At 46.5% G+C, this 20,393-nt stretch overlaps 1 protein-coding gene across 1 annotated transcript in view; it reads left to right on the top strand.

Annotated features, from left to right (window-relative positions):
* Window positions 1-20,112, top strand: part of LOC8023501 (3-hydroxybenzoate--CoA/4-hydroxybenzoate--CoA ligase-like) — a 119,411-nt gene extending 99,299 nt beyond the window's left edge. The window contains exon 6 of the mRNA XM_042286733.1: window positions 20,047-20,112. The gene's annotated coding sequence lies outside the window, so the exon portion shown is untranslated. The remainder of the gene's footprint in view (window positions 1-20,046) is intronic.
* Window positions 20,113-20,393: the final 281 nt, after the last annotated feature.

The raw sequence follows: 20,393 nt of genomic DNA, 5'->3' as shown, positions 1-20,393 counted from the left end.
TTCCGCCGTTGACACTGGGGAACCGTTGGAAAGTCGTTGCCACCGATTATCTCACGCGGTACGCAGAAACGAAAGCCCTTCCTTAGGGGACAGCTGTTGAAGTCGCCAAGTTTTTCATCGAGTCCATCGTACTTCGGTACGGCGCTCCCGAAGTTCTGATTACAGATCACGGATCATTGTTCATGGCACAGCTGACGCAAGAAATCCTCCGGCTCAGTCACTCCAGCAATCGTCGTACCACTGCGTACCACCCGCAGACCAACGGGCTGACGGAGCGACTCAACAAGACAATCGCCGACATGATCTCTATATACGTTGACGTAGAGCACAAGACGTGGGACGAAATGTTGCCCCCACGTCACTTTCGCCTACAATACAGCGGTTCAAGAGACAACTGAGCTCACACCTTTCCAGCTAGTACACGGTCGGAAGGTAACGACCATGCTGGACGCGATGCTGCCCCATGAGCCAGCTGACAATGAGAGCGACTACGCCCTGGTGGTTGTTCAACGGGCCGAAGAAGTCCGCCAGCTAGCCCGACTCCTGATTCAAGACCAGCAAAGCGTCGACGGGGGCCGCTACAACCTCTGTCGCAGGTATGACCACTTCCAGCCCGGTGACAGGGTGTGAGTGTGGACGCCCATCCGTCGCCGCGGCCTCAGTGAGAAACTTTTTAAACGGTACTTTGGGCCATACAAGGTACTTCGTCGCCTCGGGGAGCTGAACTACGAGGTGATGCCCGACGGAACAAGAGCATCATCATGCCGCCCACCACGACCTGAAGTCGTCCACCTCGTGCGCCTGAAGCCGTACTACGCTCGATAGGACTGTGGACCTTATGTGTTTCACATGACTCTTTAGCTTGCCATTCTTTTTATGTGCTTTGTTTAGTTTTGTGTTGCATCGGGGCGATGCACTTTTAAGGAGGGAGTAATGCCGCGCGCCAAGTAGGCAGCGTGACCGTGGCCTAGCGGTTATCGCGCTTGCCTCCCACGCGAAGGGCCAGGTTTTGATTCCTGGCTGCAGCTACACATTTTTGTTAACCATTTTATTCTTCGCCCGAGACTGAGGCAGGAGAGAGGAAAGTTTCAAAGTAGAAGAAAAAATAACAGTCGAAAACATGCGTCCTCGACTGTTTTTTTTTTTTCTACTTTGAAATTTCCTCTTTTCCTGCCTCAGTCTCGGGCTAAGAACAAAATGGTTAACATCCACCAGCTCGCCTGCGCAATCACTACATTAACATTTTTGTTGACACTGTAATGTGATGTTCTGGTGAATTTGAGAACCGCCTTGCTGATTCGAGGTTAGAATGTTCTACGCGCCGAACCTTCTACGCCGAATGCTCCAGAAGCCCACGCGTGTACAAAAGCGGCTAAGCGTGGCAAGCCGGAGTCAGTCTCGCCCCTGCGCTCGATCCTGCGGTTTCGCCGACATCAACGCCCGCGACGCTCTACAGTTTTCTTATTTTTCCTTTTATTTTGGGCACAAGTTCGCCCCATTAAACGTTTGGTTTCTTCAGTTATCTTTGCCTCATCAATTGTCCTTTGTGACAATATCTCCAATACTGCGGTTGGTACGCTCTACGAGACCATTCCCTTGAGGATAGTAGGGTGAAGCAGCCTCATGTTAATTCCGTAATCTCGCTAGGCACATGCCGAATGTACGGGGACATAAATAACTTTGCCCTGTAGGATACTATTAGGCGGGGTACAAATGCACCTCAGTACTACGTGTTTGTGTGACGAAGGCGACAATTTAAGTATCGGGGACTGTCTCCACTTTGGCCCACTTCGTCCGGTAGTCCGTTGCGACATTGACGTACTTGTTTGCATCATCAGATCTTGAAAACGACCCCAGGTGATCAATTTCGAAAACCTCAAAAAAGCTGTCTGAAGGAGGTAACTGCTGCAGGTCGATCTTCGCAGGTTGCGGTGTTGTTTCCCGCAGCTGGCATGCTGTGCATGACGCGACGCAGTGTCGGATATCCGTCCTGAGGTGCGGCCCCCAAACGCTCTTGGCGACTTTTGTCGAGCGTCCGGTGCTGCCCGAGTTGGCCCGCAGTCGGAGCATTGCGGCACACCTCAGGAACGTTCTGACACACTATAAAGGGAGCGACAGGAAGCCGCGGTCCTGATGGGTGTGCTCGATGGCACTGCAGACCGTGCCGAAGCTGATAGCGCGCTCGCAAACGCCATAAGCGACGTTCCGAAAGTCGCGGTCTCGCGTTCACTTCGTAAAAAAGGAACTGGATTATGTCGAATGTGCCATGTACTCTGCTTGGGCCGGTTGCATATCTAAGAGCGCGAGTTCCGGAGCAACTCTGGCGTCTTCTATGGGGTGCGATGAGAGGAAGTCTGCGTCTTGGTGTTTCTTCCCACGTCTTTGAAAGATCGAAAAGTCGAACACTTGCAGTTTCATTGCCTACCGAGTGAACTCAAGGCGTAAGATCGTTCTTTGACTGAAGTCAACGGAGAGCAGAGTTATCTATCACGACTGTAAAATGCTTTCCGTAGGTCTATGAAATGAATTTGTATGCTGCCCGCACAGCAGCGAAGAAATCCAGTTCTAAGGAGTGACATCTTTCTGATTCGCTGAGTTTCCGGCTGATGTATATGACGGTGCTCTACTCCTGCACTGCCCCCCTGAAGAAGAACAGTGCCATGCCCTTCGACAGTGGCATCAGTGTGAGTTAATGTAGGTGCTTCTTCTGAAAAACGAGCCAGAGTTGGTGGTTCAAGGAGTGCTCTTTCAATATCTGCAAAAGAAGCTTGCCCCCTTGCGCACCACCGCCACGTGGTGTCATTTTTACGAAACAGAGTCAGTGGAGCAACTCTAAAAGGGAAGTTCCTTACAACTCGACGGGAATAAGACGCCAAACCTAAAAAGCTCTTCAACGGCTTCGTGGTAGTGGGCCCAAGAGTATCGGCTAGCGCTGCCAGCTTAGTTGGATTTGGGCGAATACTCGCTTTGTTGACAACATGCCTTAAGTAGACGACTTCATCGCATTCAAAGAAACATATCGAATTTTCGATAGTTTCAGACGGAGGTGGGCCTTGGTGAGGTAATTCAGTACCAGGCGCATGAGGTGCTGCTGTTTTTTGAAAGTGTCAGCGTATTTATTCACGTGATCAAGTTGCACTAATGCCATCGTCCACTTCAGGTGTCCAAGCACCCTATTCCTGAGGCGTTGGAAGGTCGCAGCTGCCTTTCAGTTGAAGGCGGTTAAACTGGAACAATCGTCAGAAGTCACAAAGGCAGTTTCTGCTAATCTTTCGGCGCTCGACTTGCCGATGTCCGGACATGAGATCCAGAGTAGTAGAGTAGCTGGAACCATTGAGCCGATCAAGGGCATCGCCAAGTCGTGGCAAGGGACACAGGTCTGGTTTTGTTATTTTTGTTAGTTTCCGCTAGCCCACCCAGAACCTTGCAGAGCCGTCTTTTTAATGCGATAGAAATATTAAGTTACTAATCGAAATGTTTAGCTATATGGGTATCCTTTTTCCTGGCCTCAGAAACAATTTCCCCGCTTCATTTAGAGTAAAAAATTTTCATATGCACCAGTTCAGTTTCCCCAATAAATTTAGCAGAAAATTGACGACCTATGTAGCTATTTAGTTTTCCCGCTAAATTTTGAAGAGAAATTGACGTCAGTGTAGAAGGGAGCCAGCTCCGAGAGCTGAAATAAATGTTTGCATCTTTCTCTAAGCTTGATGCGCAAGAAATAAAAACGAACCGTTCGAGCCAGAACACCGTGGAGCACGGACGTCTTTTCCACAAACTGGTGCCGCAGAATCCGAAGGCCCACTACCACAGCCGGCATGCAGAACCTGGCGCAATCCAGGTTCTGCATGGCGACGTCGCGCCTCTTCGTTCCCCCGACGCTGCCTTCACGGACATCCAGCTCCGGCTTCCGACCTTGTAGCCGAAAATTCTTGAGTCTAGATAACGAAGTTCGAAACTCAGTTTCACCTCCACCGTATAAAGTCCCCACTGTCTCGGTTCTACCATGCCGTCGCTTCCCTTCCTCCGGCCATCGCCGACGAGCTGGACGACATTCCGTCCCCGCCTCCCACTGACAACGCCTACGACCAATGGAAAGGCCTCCTCCTCGAGCGGAGGACAGCTTCGGAGCGCACGAGGATCCAGCAGCTGCTCACAGCCCAAGAGCTTGGAGACCACCGCCCATCTCAACTTCTCCAACAGATGCGCCATTTGCTCAACCTGCAGCTTCCGGCTCTCAGGTCCCTATTCGGCGACAACTATATCTGCAGAAATTCCACAAGGAATACTCATGGTTCTGGCAGTTGCGGAGGACATGCCACTAGACCGTCTGGCGATGCTCGTGGACCGCATTGAGCAGTACGCTTCACCGTCCATCGCGACTATCACCACGCCACGAACCGCCGGCCTGGGAAACAGTCCTTACAAGACTCGAGGCGCGCATCAAGGCTCGCATAGAAGAGCTATCCTGCGCTGTTGCCGCTGTGAGGCTGTCGCACGAGACATCTTCCTGAAGAACGGGGCGAGATATGTCTCAGACCCTTTCATCCTCGCGACGCGCCTCACGGTCAGCTTACAGATCGCTGTGCTGGTGCCACAGGCGGTATGCGGAACGTGCCACGCGCTGCCAACAACCATGGTCCTGGTCGGGAAACCCCACTGCCTGTCAATAACAAGAGCAAGTGACAACGGCCAACACCCGAGCCGCTTGCACTACGTCATGAATAAGTTTTCTGGTCAACACGTTATGGGAGGACATGGGGGCCGAGGTTAGCGTCCGATCAGCGTCATGATTTGGCCGTCTGCAGGCGCAGCACACCAGACCCATACGAGCAGTCAACAGCTCTGCCATCACCGCCTACGGCTAGAGATTCCTTACCATCGACACTAGACTGCGACGAACTTTCCGCTGGGTTTTCGGTATTGCAACTCGCCTACATATCAGAGTTCACGGTAGATCTCCGTCACATCAAAGGACCGAACAACTCAGCAGCGGATACCCTTTCCCGCGTCAACGCCCTTTCGGCGGTCTCTGGAGGTCTCCTCCAGAGGCCTTCCAGAGGCCTTCGAGCGCATCGCTGCCGCGCAACGAGACGACCATGACTTGAATAACCACCCTGAGACTCTGAAGTATTTAGTGTTGAGCGAATTCCCCTCCTTTACTGCACAGATACCATCCTTTGCGACCTGACCATGGGACATCCTCAGCCTTTCGTCTATATGGCGCTTCGTCGGCAGGTCCTCGACCACCTCCTAAAATCAGCAACCCGGACATCCGAGCCGCAGAGCGACTGGTGACAGCTAGCTATGTTTGGCCGACAATAAACATAGATGTACCAGGTTGGTCCAGGAACTGCCTTCAATATCAGCGCTCTAAGGTGAGCCGGCACATTGTCAGGCCCTTTAGACCATTCCGTGCCCCCACGGCACGGTTTGACCATGTTCGCCTCAACCTCGTGGGAGCCCTGCTATTATGCCGAGGCTTGACGTACATCTTGACTTAAGTCTAAGCCACACCACAGGCCGACATCACTGACGAGACAATCGCCAAGACCTTTATCGAGATTTGAATCTCCGCTTCGGATGTCCATCCACAGTCCCTACGGACCGGGGACGACAATTTTAATGCTCGTTGTTTGCTGCCTTAGCACAACTCCTCGGCACGTATTGCGTGCACACTACCTCATACTACTCGTGAGCCAAAGGCATTGTAGAAAGGTTACACCAACAGCTAAATGCAGCAATCACTACACGAGATGAACGACTCCACTAGGTTGGTCATCACCCAATCGTCCTTCTCAGCATTCTATTCGCCTTCAAAAAATACCTAGAATGCACCTTGGCGGAATTGGTCTATAGACCGCTACTCCGGCTCCCTGGAGAATTTTGTGGTATCACTAAGAGCACCCCAACAGTTCCACATCAAGTGTACATAATCGAATTGAGGAAGTTTATTCAAGAACTGCAGCCCAGTCAACCTCGAATCCCCTATTCTCAGAAGGTCTTCGTGAATCAAGAATTGAAAACTTCAACGCTCGAATTCGTCCGAAAAAAATTTAAAGAGAAAAGTATCAAGCTACCATACGATAGACATTTTAGGATACTCAAGCGCACCGAGAAGACCGTGACTCTTGACATTCACGGACACCAAGAAATTGTCACTATGGACCGCATAAAACCCGCATTTGAGGTCTCAAATTCTCAGCCTTCATAAACAGAGCAACTTTCAACAATCCAAAAAACCAAGGTACCAAGACGTGCTTCATGGGTCGTTGACCCCCACACCCTTCTCTCTTCTTATTGCCACCATGGGTTCAGCTACAATTGTATTTCTATTTCAGTGAGCCAGGCTGCTAGGGGACAGCCCTGTGTAAGAGCCAGTTAAGATAGATGAAAGAAACATTTATTATATTTCTAAGCTCGCTGCGCGAGCTTCCTGATGCGCGAGAAATAAAAACGAACAGTTCGAGCTAGAGCACCGGGGAGCTCGGACGTCTTTTCCACGGTCAGCCCCTATACACCAATTCAGTTTCCCCGCTAATATTAAACGAAAAAAATTGACGTCACGACTTATGTGTCAATGCAGTTTAGCAGAAAAATTGACGTCACGACATATGCACCAATTCTGCTTCCCGGTAGATTTTGCAAACACATTTACGCCACGACCTACGCACCGGTTCAAACTTCCCACTAAATTTAGTGCAAAAATTTACGTTCCTATACCTATGAACCAATTAAGTTTGCCCTCTAAATTTAGCGGAAAAATTTACATCACGTGGCCTATGCCCCAATTCAGTTTGCCCGCTATATTTAGCGGAAAATTTACGCCACGTGACCTATGCACCAATTTAGTTTCCTCGCTAAATTTAGCGAAAAAATTGAAGTCATGACCTGTGCCCCAATTAAGTTTCCCGCTAAATTTGGCGGGGAAAAAAGTCACGAAAAATTGTACGCGCTCCTTTCTCCTCGCTGAGGAGGAAGGAGCGCGTACAATTTTTCTCGATGACCTCTTGGTTGTCGAGACCGAACACCTGCCTGTTAGTGCAACAATAAATGCTATCGCAGTCATTACTAGTCACCCTTGTGGTTTCTACAATTTTCTCCTCACCAGGACAACTGGTGACGATCAAGAACTGTGGGCGCTTGTTAAAACGTTTCTTTGAAGCATATCATGCACCTGGTCGTCCACCTTCTTACGTTCTCTCATCGAAACACGTCTTGGATTTTGATGTACGGTGGCGCGATCACCAATATTGTTGGTGTGGCGCACAAGTGGTGTTCACCCTAGCTTTTCCGGTCTAATAGCAATGACTGCCGAAAGTTCAGGAGCAGATATTGTATCTGTGCCATTTCTAGTAGTGTTAACTTGTGGCCGAAATTGAATTCCTGCCACGGAAAATCGCTTCCTTTTTCAAGGTAATCTTTCGGGGAAGACTTCGTTGGTGCCACCTCGCCAAGATTGCTACCGAGGCGCACGGATGTGCGCGCTGCTCCCTGCCGATTCGTGGCCGGTCGCAATATTTGCCTTGTGCGTCTTGCAAAATGCGCTTTCATTGCAAGTGCATAAACGTTCAAGCCGATAAATACAATTTCTTCATGGAATCCGGGAACAGCAAGTACAAATGCAATCAGTGTATCAAGCGGTGGGATCCTTCAACAGCGGAGCTTATCAGCGAGGCCGGCATCGCTATCACGACCCCCGAGAATTCTGCTGCTTTTTTGGATTCTGCAGACGCTGTCAACGGTAATTCTTCTGCAAGTATTATCCAGTTGATTAAGTCACTGGTTAGTTGACTGGAAGAGCTTACAAGCGAAGTGCGGGAGCTTCGAGTGGAAAACATTTCGCTTTGTGACGCGGTGCGTGACCTGCGGGATTGTGTCTGTGGGAGTGTAGAATTCCCAGCACTGCCCAATGGCAGCGACTGCCCAGCTCCATCCGCGGGTAGCTTCGCATCAGCTGTTATCGAAGGCACAAGTGCATCGCGTGCTGGCGTACCGCAACCGAAGTTCCATGCTCGACAAAACTCTCCTGGTCGTCATCAACGTACGGTCGTGCACCGCTCATCCGACCCGGAAAGGCAGACGCAGAGGCCTCCAACCACAGTTGGCACAGCTAAGAAGTCCGTGCTGAACACCACCCCGAGACCATCGGCAGTGACAGGTCTCTTTGTCTCCCGTCTGGGTGCGAGCACCGAAGCATCAGATGCGCAAGGACTTCTGGCAGGGCTTGTTGGGGACAAGACCTGCCAGACCAAACTGAAAACCAGGTATTCGACGTACAGCTTTTTCTATGACTCTTTGGACAAGGACTTGTTGAACAAGCCTGAGGTGTGGCCTGTTGGTTGCGTCTTCCGTCCATTTTATGGCAAGTTGTCGCCTTCACGGCACTTTGAAGGTTCTAATATTGTCCAACCTACACCCAATATGGCGCGGAAAACTAACTTGTACCGTCAAAATACGAGAGGTCTCAGAACCAAAAGTGAGGAATTGTTTGGTAATGGCCCTTTCCTGTGACCATGACATCATTTGTCTGACGGTAACGTGGCTTAATGAATCTTGCACTAGCAGCTCTTATTTTCCAAGACAATTCTCAGTGTTTAGAACAGACAGAAACTACACTGAACTTGTTGAATACGATGGTGGTGTTTTAATAGCGTGCAAGTCTGATTTTTATCCGATTAGTCGTACAGACCTTGACACGTATGGGGAATGTGGCTGGGTGGAAATACCGGCATCGGATGGCTTAAGCTACCTTGTTGGCTGTTATTATTTTCCGCCGAATTCCCAAGTTTGTGTTTTCGCAGACGATTTTGCAGACCTAGAAAACCGATCGAATTGACTTTTCAAAGTAAAAAGTACCCGTTTACGGTGATTTTAACCTTCCAAAGGTCGACTGGTTAAGCGGCTTTGCCCAGAGTGACTGCGCTGTAGTACGAGATAAAGTACAGCGCCTGACCAATTTTATCTATTTAACGGGTTGCATCAGCACAATACGATAAGAAGCTGTGCTGGAATTGTTTTAGATTTGATCATATCGAATATACCCGTCTTCGACGTGAAAGAGACACGCGAGACGCTTGTCCCAGTCGATTATTTTCACACGCCGTTTACACTGTGTTTCTTTTTATCATTTTAAATACTACGTGAGCAGTCACTACCCAAGTTTATCTATACGCGTGGCGATTATTTCGGCCTATACAATCGTCTTCGTGGCTATGATTGGTCTTGCCTCATTCACCTTACGGACACTAATTCCTGTGTCGAATTGGTAACATCAACTGTCCTGCGGGCTATACAAGAATCCATACCTAAACAGTGTCCAAGGTAATCAAAATTTCCTAAGTGGTTTTCATCTGTCCTGAAATAGTATATGTACAAAAAGCAGCAGTACCACAAACTCTATAAAAAGTCAGATTGTGAATATTGGTATCAAAGATTTTCAGTCTGCAGAGCAATAGTTGGGAAACTTTTTTTCTCGAGATGAAGCTCGTTATCTCAGCGGTTTGGAAAACAAATTATAAAAAAAAAAACAAGTGCTTTTGGAATTATGCTCGGGCCCAAAGTAAGGTAGTGTCAGCATTTCTGTGTTAAAAAATTGACGATAAGATTGTATTCAAGCCACAAGAAGTGAGACAAGCATTTGCTTATCACTTTAGTTTTTGCTTTTCGGAATGTGACCCTGTGCCTGATGATTTTGAATGTGAGTGTTTTGCTACCACAGTGTAACCGAGGATGAGGTGATGTTCTCGATACGGAAGCTCAAACCAAATCTTTCAACAGGCTGTGATGACATTCCTAATTTTATTATCAAAGGATGTGCTGAAATATTTATACCTATCCTGACACATATATTTAATCTGTCCTTACAGTATGGGGTTTATCCTTCTCGGTGGAAAGTTTCAGCCGTAATACCAGTCTTCAAGACAGGAAATCCTTGTAAAGTCAATAATTTCTGCCCTGTGTCTCTTCTTTGTGGCTTCTCAAAACGTTTTGAGATGGTGATGTATAAACGCTTGGGGTACTCATATTTTAAACAAAAAATTTCACCTTTGCAACACGGATTCCTCAGGGGCAGATCAGTGGAGACAAACTTAGCTACTTTCCTCGATCATAGTGGTCCTGCAGTATGCAACCGTGGTCAGGTGGACACAGTCTACTTTGACATTACCAAGCAGGGGTTTCCCCAGGATTCTAATTAAGGGGGGTGTCCCAATGGCTCGGGGGGGCGGGGAGGGGGGGGGGAGGCGATGTGAGGCGAGGCTAGATAAAATATAAAACTGTTTCTTTTTTAGTCCACTAGCTAAATTACAGACGTCTATTAACCAAATGCTCATTCCCGTAATGTATGTTTCCCTTTCTCTATATATACACCTGAGAGGTGGTGTTTTCTACTTAATCTGGGAAAAAAGAATTTTATTTTATTTTTTCCTTTTTTTTTAAACTAGGGGGGGGAGGTTTCAACCCCCCCCCCCCCTAGGGGGCGTCCAGGGAAATCCCTGTGACCAAGGCCTTCGATAAGGCATAGTCTTCGACTACACTATATTTTAAGAGCAAGTTCTGCGGGTTGTGTATGTACGGGATCTTGATGTCTTTGGGGACTCGAGATTGGATTTTCGCCTCCACGTCTCTCGCATTGTTGGCCAAGGACTTCGCCAACTGGGTGTAATTTCCCGAAGGACAAAAAAAAATTTTGTCGCTCTGAGTGTCGTTTGTGTCTGTATTGTGCATTGGTTAGATCACGCCTCGAGTTCGCGTCTGTGGTTTGGAACTCCGTAACGATGTTAGATAGTAATCTTATTGAAAATGTTCAGCGTAAGTTTATAAGGATATTATACGACCAATATATCGGCCGCCGCCGTTTCTACAATTACCATTCCCTGCTCACTGACCTCGGCCTAGTGCCTCTGCACGATAGACGAATTGCAAGAGACATGCATTTCCTTCGTCAAATTGTGCATGGTTCTCTTGATTGTGCCCAGCTGCTGATGTCGCTGAGGTTCCGGGTGCCGTCAGGGAGGACATCAAAATGCAGAGACACGTTTTATCCTGATGTGCGGGCCACTTGCCCGATGACACGTCTGCAACAGACTCACGATGCAGTTTTTGGTGAAACAGACATTTTCGCCTGATTATGTTTTTATCTCATACTTTTATGTATCTGTGTACAGGACAGTGCACTGCTGCTCTGGCCACTTAAGATCCGAATCGTGTTTTTCGCAACTGGGCTCATTCTCATTTTGTCCGTTATCTGAAAACGTCCCATTCGCATTTTGACCGTGCGAATTTCGTCCCGTTCTCATTTGGTCCGCCTTGTTTGAACCTTCTCATAAAATCCAAATTCTATTTTTGGCATCTGGACCCATTTTCATTTCGCCCGTTCGCGCTACGACCGAATGGCACTAGTTCGGCATGCTTCTAACGTCGTTATGCCTTCGCGGCTTTGTTGATAAGCCTTACCTTGCTTGGGCCCCCAGCATACTATCAGATATATGTTATGTGGAGAGGTACCAAATGAGAATCGTACAATGACGCCTGCTTTCCTTCCTCTAAGCAAACAAACAAAAAAAGCGATGAACATTTAATTTGGAAATTTCGTTTGAACATAAATAGCGTACATGATAGCAGTGGTTCTCAACCACTAATGTTTCGCGGACCCTTGTAGAAAGGCGGAGATGATGGAGGACCCCGTTTGGGGTGAGGTAGAATGGAAGGCTATAGGTTATCATCATAATGATTTGATAAATGAATATAACTAATTGCTAGTGTGAAGTAGACTTGTCTCATTGACGTACACACGAGAGTACTCACCCGAAAATTGGCACATTTCTTCTCAACGTGAAGAAAGACAACTAATATTGCCGTGCTTGACTGATAAGGCAGAGCTTCGCGGACCTCTAGGATGCCTTCGCAGGCCCCCATTTGAGAACCACTGAATTATAGAAGTGGTGGCATTGTCCCAAGTCGAGAGACCCCAAACAACGTGACATTTCGGAATATGATCTGGCTGCGATAATTAGTTGGTCTGTTTTATTGTCAGCTAGTAGCTTTTCACGACGACCTCGACGTGGGTGTATCTCAAAACATCCCATTCGCGTTTTACCCTTGCGCATTTCGTCCCATTTTCATTTTGTCCTTCTCGTTTGAACCTTATAATGAAATCCGAATCAAGTTTTTCTCAAGTGGGCCCATTCTCATTTTGCCCGTTATCTGAAAACATCCCATTCGCAATTGAACATTGCGGATTCCGTCCTATTCTCACTTGGTCCGCCTCGTTTGAACTTTCTCATGTGATCCGAATCAGGTTTTTCTCAACTGGGCCCATTTTAATTTTGCCCGTCATTTGAAAACGCACCATTCGCATTTGAACCTTGCGTATTTAGTTCTATTCTCACTTGGTCCGCCTGGGTGGAACATTGTCATAAGACCCGAATCAATTTTTTCGCAACTGGGCCCATCCTCATAATGCCCGTTCGCGCAACGACAGAATGGGACTATATGTAGCTCGGCAGGCTTTTTCCGTCGTTATGCCTTCGCAGCTTTGTACGTGAGTCTTATCTTGCTTGGGCACCCAACATACCATCAGATATAAAGGCGTAGTATAGCTAACCGCACCCCTAAGCTTGGTCGAATCCATTTTTCTGCATTCGAAGGAAGGGATGCAATCTTTACCGACGAAGGTTTTATTTTTCACACATTTTCACACTCGTACGACGAATCAACGGCAACATTTTTACGCACTTATTTTTCCGGCTAAAGCTCTCAACAATGCTTACAGCCCAGAAAAAGCTTGAGCGAAGTTTAGAAATTGAAAAAGCGAAATTACGCCGCCGTTGAAACGGCCTTCAAGCTCCGCCAGTTTTCTGTCTTTATTGGCCCACTTGCGGCCTTGCGTACGTACGGCTCCCTCGTTTGCAACTTGAAGCAAGAGGACTCTTGTTTGGGCCTCGTCTCTCTTGATTAAACCAATGAACGCGTAAGGAACTCGAGTGCGCTTTTCCCGACATGCCATTGATTTTTCCATGCCATGCCTCCATGTGGTTGTTGGTTCTGGGTCCCCTGTTTCCATGGTGGTTCCACTGTTCGAGTGTGAAAATCCCACTTATCCACGTCACGTCAAAGTAAACGAGTACTCCAATTAGCTCCGGTATACCGAGCAATATACCCACCTGATGCAGAAAAGCCCAGGCGCGAGGGATGTCAGAAGGCGGAACAAAGGAAAGTCCTACAAGCTTACGAATAAGCGCCCTTATTTGGTTATCACTGGAATATGCGCTTTGGAGCCCAGTCCTCCAAACGGAAGCCCATACTCTTTACGCAAAGTAAAAATGGCACCCGCGATGAGCAGCTTGAGGAAACACGTCGCGCAGACCACCCATAAGCGCCTGCTCAAAATCCGTCATGCAAATATCGGGTCGAGAACACAATCCCAGCCGATACGAATGCAGCTTTGAGCCCTTGAAAAGCACGGACATAGGTTTGTCCTGACCGACCCGACAACAGAAAGTAAACCGCTGCGCTATGCATGCCGTCGGTTACAACACGCAGGGTTACAAGTTGGTCATAGATGTGGGGTCCAACAAAAAATAATTTGGCTGACGACAGCCGCTGCATTCCATCTTGTGTAGCGAAGGCAAGTATGCAAGACGAGGGATCACTGCGGTCGTCGACGACCAGGAACGGCTCTGCGCTTTCCGTCTTTTTGTGGGCGTCGTTGAGTTGCAGAGTGGAGGCTGATGAAGGAAGCGGTGGCTGCGCTGAGCGTCTTTCCCGATACATTGTATCCTTCAGGCTGGCAAGCGTGGGTACTTCTGCTGCGACTTCATCTTGCACCTAGAATAAATTTAGTGATTTGGTTTAGCTAACTTTCAATCATACTTCTTTAGGCGTGATAGATGTAATAATTTAAAACCTTCTGCAGAACAAGTTCGGAGAAGTTCTTCTTGAAACAACCTTGGCACGGGCGTATTGGTGTTGGATGCTGCTGCCTTTTTCAGTGCCACGCGCAGCTGGTCCTTCACAAACGTCGCCTCGTCTGGTGCATGGTTATAATCTTCTATAAGTAAATGAACTTGAATGGACAATGACACTTTAACTGCCTCCAGGCTTTTACTAGGTGGTGCTGATAAGAGTAATTAAGGAACGAAAACAAATAGCAGCGATTTCTATCATGTTGAAACAAACCGTCAAAGAGAAATCGAATATAGCAACCTTGGTGATCTGCTTTTCACATTGTCTTCTTCGGCCAATATTGAAGCCGCACATCCTGATGAAGTGTAACGGCAACAACGCCACGCGGTCATTCCGTTTGCATTCTGTCGTCGTTTGGAATACTTGTAGCCTTCAAGGTGAAAACACTATTTCTTATTATATTTTTTTTTGCGTTTCGCTTAGAACAAACTTGTCCATCTTCCCTGACTGACGTCTCGCTGTAGAGTAAAGCGACGATTGGATAATGTATTTCTGGGTGCAACGTTGATGGTTCAGCGTTTTATGACTCAGCTCCCGCCACCCACGAACCATCCCGGACAACAAAAGAACTGGATTCCCAGTTCCCACTTTCTCTCGATCTATGTTGTTCTCCCCCCGGCGTCCCCCCTTCCCCCCCCCCCTTCACACACACACACACACTTCTCAGCCCCCCAAAATGCAAATACTACAAATAACGCAATACGTTTGTACAATGACGCCTGCTTCCCTTTCTCTAAATGAACGCAAAGAAAAGAAAGAAAGCGATGAACACTTAGCTTGGAAACTCTGTTTGAACAGAAATAGCATACGTATGTACATTATGGAAATGGTTGCATTGTCACAAGTTGAGCCACCTCAAAGAAAGTGACATTTCGGACATTGATCTGTCTGCGATAAGTAGTTGTAAAAATTAAATAGCGCAAAGGTTAGGCAAAGGACAGAACATGTAAACAGGACAAGCGCTAACTCACAACTGGCGCTTTAATAGAAAAGAAGAGAAAGAAGCAGCATAGAAATACGCCGAAAAAGGAAGAAAGAAGATTTATAATAAAAGGAAAAAGGTAAAAGTGAAAGGTATATACAAGAATGAATAAAACTTGTCTTGTCTACGTGTTCTGTCCTTTGTCTAACCTTTGCGCTATTTAATTTTTACATCATGCATATCCAACTAGCCCACCTCAATATCTTAGATAAGTAGCTGGTCTGTTGTTTTGTCAGGCAGTAGCTTTTCTCGTCGACCCTGACTCACGGCGCACGGCTAAAATCATTGGCAGATATTAAGCCGGTAGCGTGACACACACAGAAAAGGAAATATTAGTGAATTTATGAATATATATTACCCGAAAAAAAAAATTTGGAATAGAAAGAGTCCAATGTGCTGGGTCAAAGCGAGATATTCTTTAGAACATTGGTTGTTTGGAAAGGGGCAAAGGGAGAAGGGCGAAAAGAGAACGGGCTCAAATGTGGGTGGTTGAAATACGAAGGACGAAATGGGAAAGGGCCAAATGCAACAGGTAAAACCGAGAAGATCTGTCTGAGAATGTTTTTTTTTTTAGAAAGGCCAAGTCAGAAGGGCGAAACGAGAACGGGCTCAAATGAGGGGGGTTGAAATACGAAGGACGAAACGGGAAAGGGCCAAATGCGACAGGACAAAGCCAGAAGATTTTTTTGAGAACGGCAGGTTCACGATGTCCGTAGGACTCGTTGCGCCGAGTAGATTAGCCAACCGCTCCGTGATTTGCATTGCCACAGAAGTTGATATCGTGCCACATGCCACCGATTGTGGTTTCATCTTGTAATTCCACCGCTGCCACTAAATAATGTGGGCGTCTCAGCTCATGGGAAAAACGAGCGAAATAGAACACTCAGTTCTTAGTTCCTCTCGCGCCTTTTCTTGTTCTTTCTTTTCCTTCGTTCTTCTTGCCCATTAAAATTATAATTAAGAATTTCGAGCATCATGGCGCACTTGAAATCATTGTTCTGTATCATCAATTTAGTGGGAGCTCAATCTTTATGTGTGATTGATCGTCAATAATTGCAATATAGAGATGGCAATGAACAAAATTCTGTTTTCTTATATATATATTCTCTTCAGGTTGTAGACGTCAAGAGTGGCCAAGTGCTCGGGCCAAACGAGAAAGGAGAAGCACTAGTGAAGTCGCCATCTTCCATGCGGGGCTATTACGGAAATCCGGAAGCTACGTCACAGGCGATCACTCCCGATGGATGGGTGAGAACAGGTAGACGACGGCCATTACTTATTTAGGTGACAAGGTGAAACCTAAAATACTTTTAATTTGGCACAAGCGGGTGCCCAGATTGAAACAAAGAACAGCTGTATATGAATCAGTTCGATAACCATGTGACAACACACGATAATATAAAAAATTATACACTTTTATGCAATTTATATAAGTTAGGGTATGCTCATTGGACACCCAATATGCAACATTTATTTATTAAGAAAAGGATAGTGGTAGTTGTAACATAAAGTATATTTCGTACCTCGCGTTCGGACACCCGAGCGGTTTAGATCAAAAGGTCAATCACGTTTTCAAACATTGTACTGTTACGCAAGGGCGTCCTGTCTTTGCTCCCACATACCGTCTTAGAACTGAAAGTCTTCCCACGGTTTATCGGGAATTTGATTGCGTGCTATATTTCGAGGGTATGTGATGTCAAAAGAAAATTACGTTCCCTTGTTGAACTGATCCTAAATGTCACTGCTGGTGACTGGCCCGCGTGTAAGGGTTATCGTGCTCACATCGCACACAACCGTACTTGAGTGGTATCCAGTCCCACATATCAGTGGTTTTATAAAATCATAGCCTGTAAAATTTATTTGCAACGAACTTGAATGAATCAAGCCGTATGATCAGATACCCCGCTGAACCTTTAGATATGTCGCCGACCTCAGTTGCCAATTTTTTTTTAACTGTTTGTGTAAGTTTCGATGCTATTTTTGTGCCGCAACGCTACATACATTTTTATAAACCAGGTGAGAGCAGGTCTTGTCCTCGTTTTGCCCATCTTGCTGATGCGTTCATCGGCTTGTCGTGAAAACATAAATTGGCGACCTATACGACATCTCCAGCTATTTTTCGACAGCCTTCTGTTTTTTTTTTCCTCTTAAATTTGAAAATAAAGAGATGTATCTTTGGAGTTTCAAAAATAGATTTTCTTGTCATCGCACCATTGGATGACAGGAATCAAGCGGTGCGGTCAATTCGCCAGATAAAGTAGCGCTTTCTGTCTCCAGAGTAAAAAAAGTCCTGGTCGACGCCACACTCATTGTCCATCGTCAGTCACAAAGAGATCAGATGAGGTGGCTGATTTCTTTCAGGATAACTAGAGGATAGGGTACGTCTTTTCAGTTGACATTGAAGATTTGTTTTATTCAGTCCCGCACTGGTGAATTGTTTAGTGCAGTAGTGACGTAAATGGAGTTGTTTCTTTCCAGAACACGGCAGGAGTCTCAGTTGAAAATTTTCTAAACTTACTAGAAGCATACCTTAACAGCACTTTTATTTCCTTTGACAATCATCTTTATTTACAGAAAAAGGCATATGCATTGGTTCGTGCGTAGCCCCTATACTATGCAACATTTTTTAGCAGCAACTGATCAGACGCTTGAGCAGGCTCTTAATGATTTTAATGTTTGTAGAGTGTTTAGATACGTGAATTATTTTTTAATTGTTTTTAGAAAGCAGACTTCTCTGACGTACACTGATGGTGTGAATGAGATTTTAGAGGTTTTTAGACGCCATGGCAAAGGCTTGTATTTTACACATGAGCTGCCCAACCAGGGAAGCCTTCAGTTGAACCTTTTGCTCAACCTTGAAGCTTTTGTTCTTGGAAGAACACGTTTGTTGGATGTATTCCCCGGGGCCTCGAAAGGAACTCCTGCCGTATGACTCAGCCCATTCAAAGGTAGTTAAAAGAGGAATTCCTAAGCTTTGCCTTGAGTCCGCCCTCAGAAAATCATGTGTTCACAGGATACAGGCAAGCTTTAGCAACCAATTGGCTCGACTATTGTCAGCGGGCTTCCCTGATTCGGTCTTGAGGAGTGTGGCGGAAACCATCCTGCAAAGAGTGAAGGGACACACTGCTGAAAAAAAAAAAAGATGCAGTCAACACTGAGGAATAAGAGGCCTGAAGCGGTACCATACATGCACAAACGTTCGCATACCCTCAAGAAGGTTGCGAACAGACATGGGGTGCCGCTTGTGTTTACAGCTCCCGACAAAACTCGGCCAACTCTGCGCCCGAATTACTGGAGGAAGCAGACAGAAGCGAGGATGCAGCACAAAGTATGCCAGGCCGTTTGTTGGCTGCAAAACAGAGGTCGTCTATGAAATCCCGCTCACGTGTAAGAAGACATAGGTGGTGCAAACGGGAAGGTGTGCCAACGACCGTCTCAGGGAACATGCTCGAAATTTAAAGACTAATGTCGGGGCACATTTGCCTGCACACTGCAGAAACTGTAAGTGTGAGCCACGTTTTTCTGACACAGCAATTTTGGGCGGAAGTAGGGGACAAAGAGCACGTGAGCTGTTGGAAGCCTTCTTGATCAAAAGGAAAGGCGACCTATGTGTGAGCGATACCTCGATAAGTTTGCATAATGCTGAAAAACGCTTCCTTGATAAGTTTCCGTGACGACCGTGACACGACGCATGCGCGGACGCATTGAAGTTGACGATATATCTGTATGTTTTCTAAAGGTTTCTTCAATACAGTTGTAAGTTGCGGTCGTGTTTGTTTCTCTCTCTTGTGCCCGTCTTTTTTGCGCAAAACCATGTATCCAGATTTAACTTATGTGCAAGCATAACCGAAGCTCAACGCACGAACAGGTTTCCCCGAAAAGGTAGTTGCACCACACGGGCTCGCATGCTTGGCAAGGACCCGAAAAGGACAGAGCTCGCTAAATCAAATTTGGGGGGTTTACGTGTCAAACCAACGACGGCCATCTGGCACGCCCCAGCGGAGGACTGGGGGTTAATTTGGACCACCTGGGGATCTTTTGACATGCAACCGAAAGCTCGGTTACGGACAGAGCTCGTTCTTGAAGCTTCTCTTGAGCTCATACTTATAGTGATACGAAGTCTAGACGCCGACGCCAGTCAGCAAGTCGATACGTTAATTAAAATCAGACCTTCCTACACTGACGGAACATCTTCCCCTCTGACATCATAAATGTCACCCTCAGAACCTTAGGTACGTAACTCAATTGCTCAGAGACTAAAGCCGGCCATAAATGCCCGGTTACAACTGAACAATTTAGTGATACCAGACTGCCATCTGCTTGAAGCGTGAAACTCAGAGATGTCAGCTGATATTAAGCAACCAAACTACCTGGCACTGATGCACAGCTATGCTTCTTGTTCGGTGAATAATACCCAAGATAGCCTGGCTGTTGCGAGAAAATATTAGGTTTGGTTGTTTTTTTGGTTAAACAGTTATGCTATTTGGCTCGTTTTTTACTGTAATATTTGTCCGAATATTCGGCACATGAACTAAAAGAAAGTGGTGTATTAAGCAACGATTTTGGTGGAACCGAGCTCATCACCTTTTGCACATCTAAAAGACTAGAGATCAAGTCTAGCTGCAACAGCTGCTACTGAGACCATCGAAATCTCAGTGGAAACTGCATATCACTGAAGGTTGCTTCCATGCATCCTCTTGCACATTCCGCGCCATATTCAGTGTATGGCGCAGCTTCCTCTCCTCATTATTCATTTGTAGCGCCAGGACACTTTAGAGGACATATTTGGTGGCCTATGTTTAGGTGTGGAATACGGCGAACCAGGACGCTGCAGTGGGTCACGTGAGAGCCGCTGCTGACGAATGTGCAACAGTGCCCAAGAATAAATCTAAACCAGAATATATATAAACCAAAAAGAACGCAGCATAGAAGCTGCGTTTTTAATATTTCATACTAAGATGCTTTAACACCGACAAGTTTATAATAATTCAGACAGAGTGTAGTTTTGGTTTACTTATTTAAAATTCCCAGCTTGTTTCGTTTACATAAACTCATAAATCGCCACTTCAGAGATGATCGGTACATGCTAATTGCAGGTGACATCTGCTATTACAATGAAGATGGCCAGTTCTTCTACGTTGAGAGAATGAGCCAGTTTTTCCGATGCATGGGTATACAAGTAGCCCCCTCCTCCATTGAGAGCGTGTTGCTCAGCCACGAAGGAATCGCAGAAGCGGCTGTCATCGGTGTTCCTCATCCACAATATGAAGAAGTGGCCATGGCGTTTGTTGTGTTGAAAGAATCTCGCGGGAAAATCACCGAGGCAATGCTGCAAAACTTCGTCGCAGGTGACCATTAATCTCAACATTATTTACACCGCATGGATAATATAACTACAAAATTGAAAGAATTAAGACATATTTTAAAATAAAACTGAAAGAAA

Source organism: Ixodes scapularis, unplaced genomic scaffold (genome assembly GCF_016920785.2).
Source record: "Ixodes scapularis isolate PalLabHiFi unplaced genomic scaffold, ASM1692078v2 PGA_scaffold8__174_contigs__length_109621045, whole genome shotgun sequence".
NCBI classification, from domain to species: Eukaryota; Metazoa; Arthropoda; class Arachnida; order Ixodida; family Ixodidae; genus Ixodes; species Ixodes scapularis.
The sequence above is the reverse complement of the archived record's forward strand: the minus strand, read 5'-3'. Positions and strand labels throughout refer to the sequence as shown.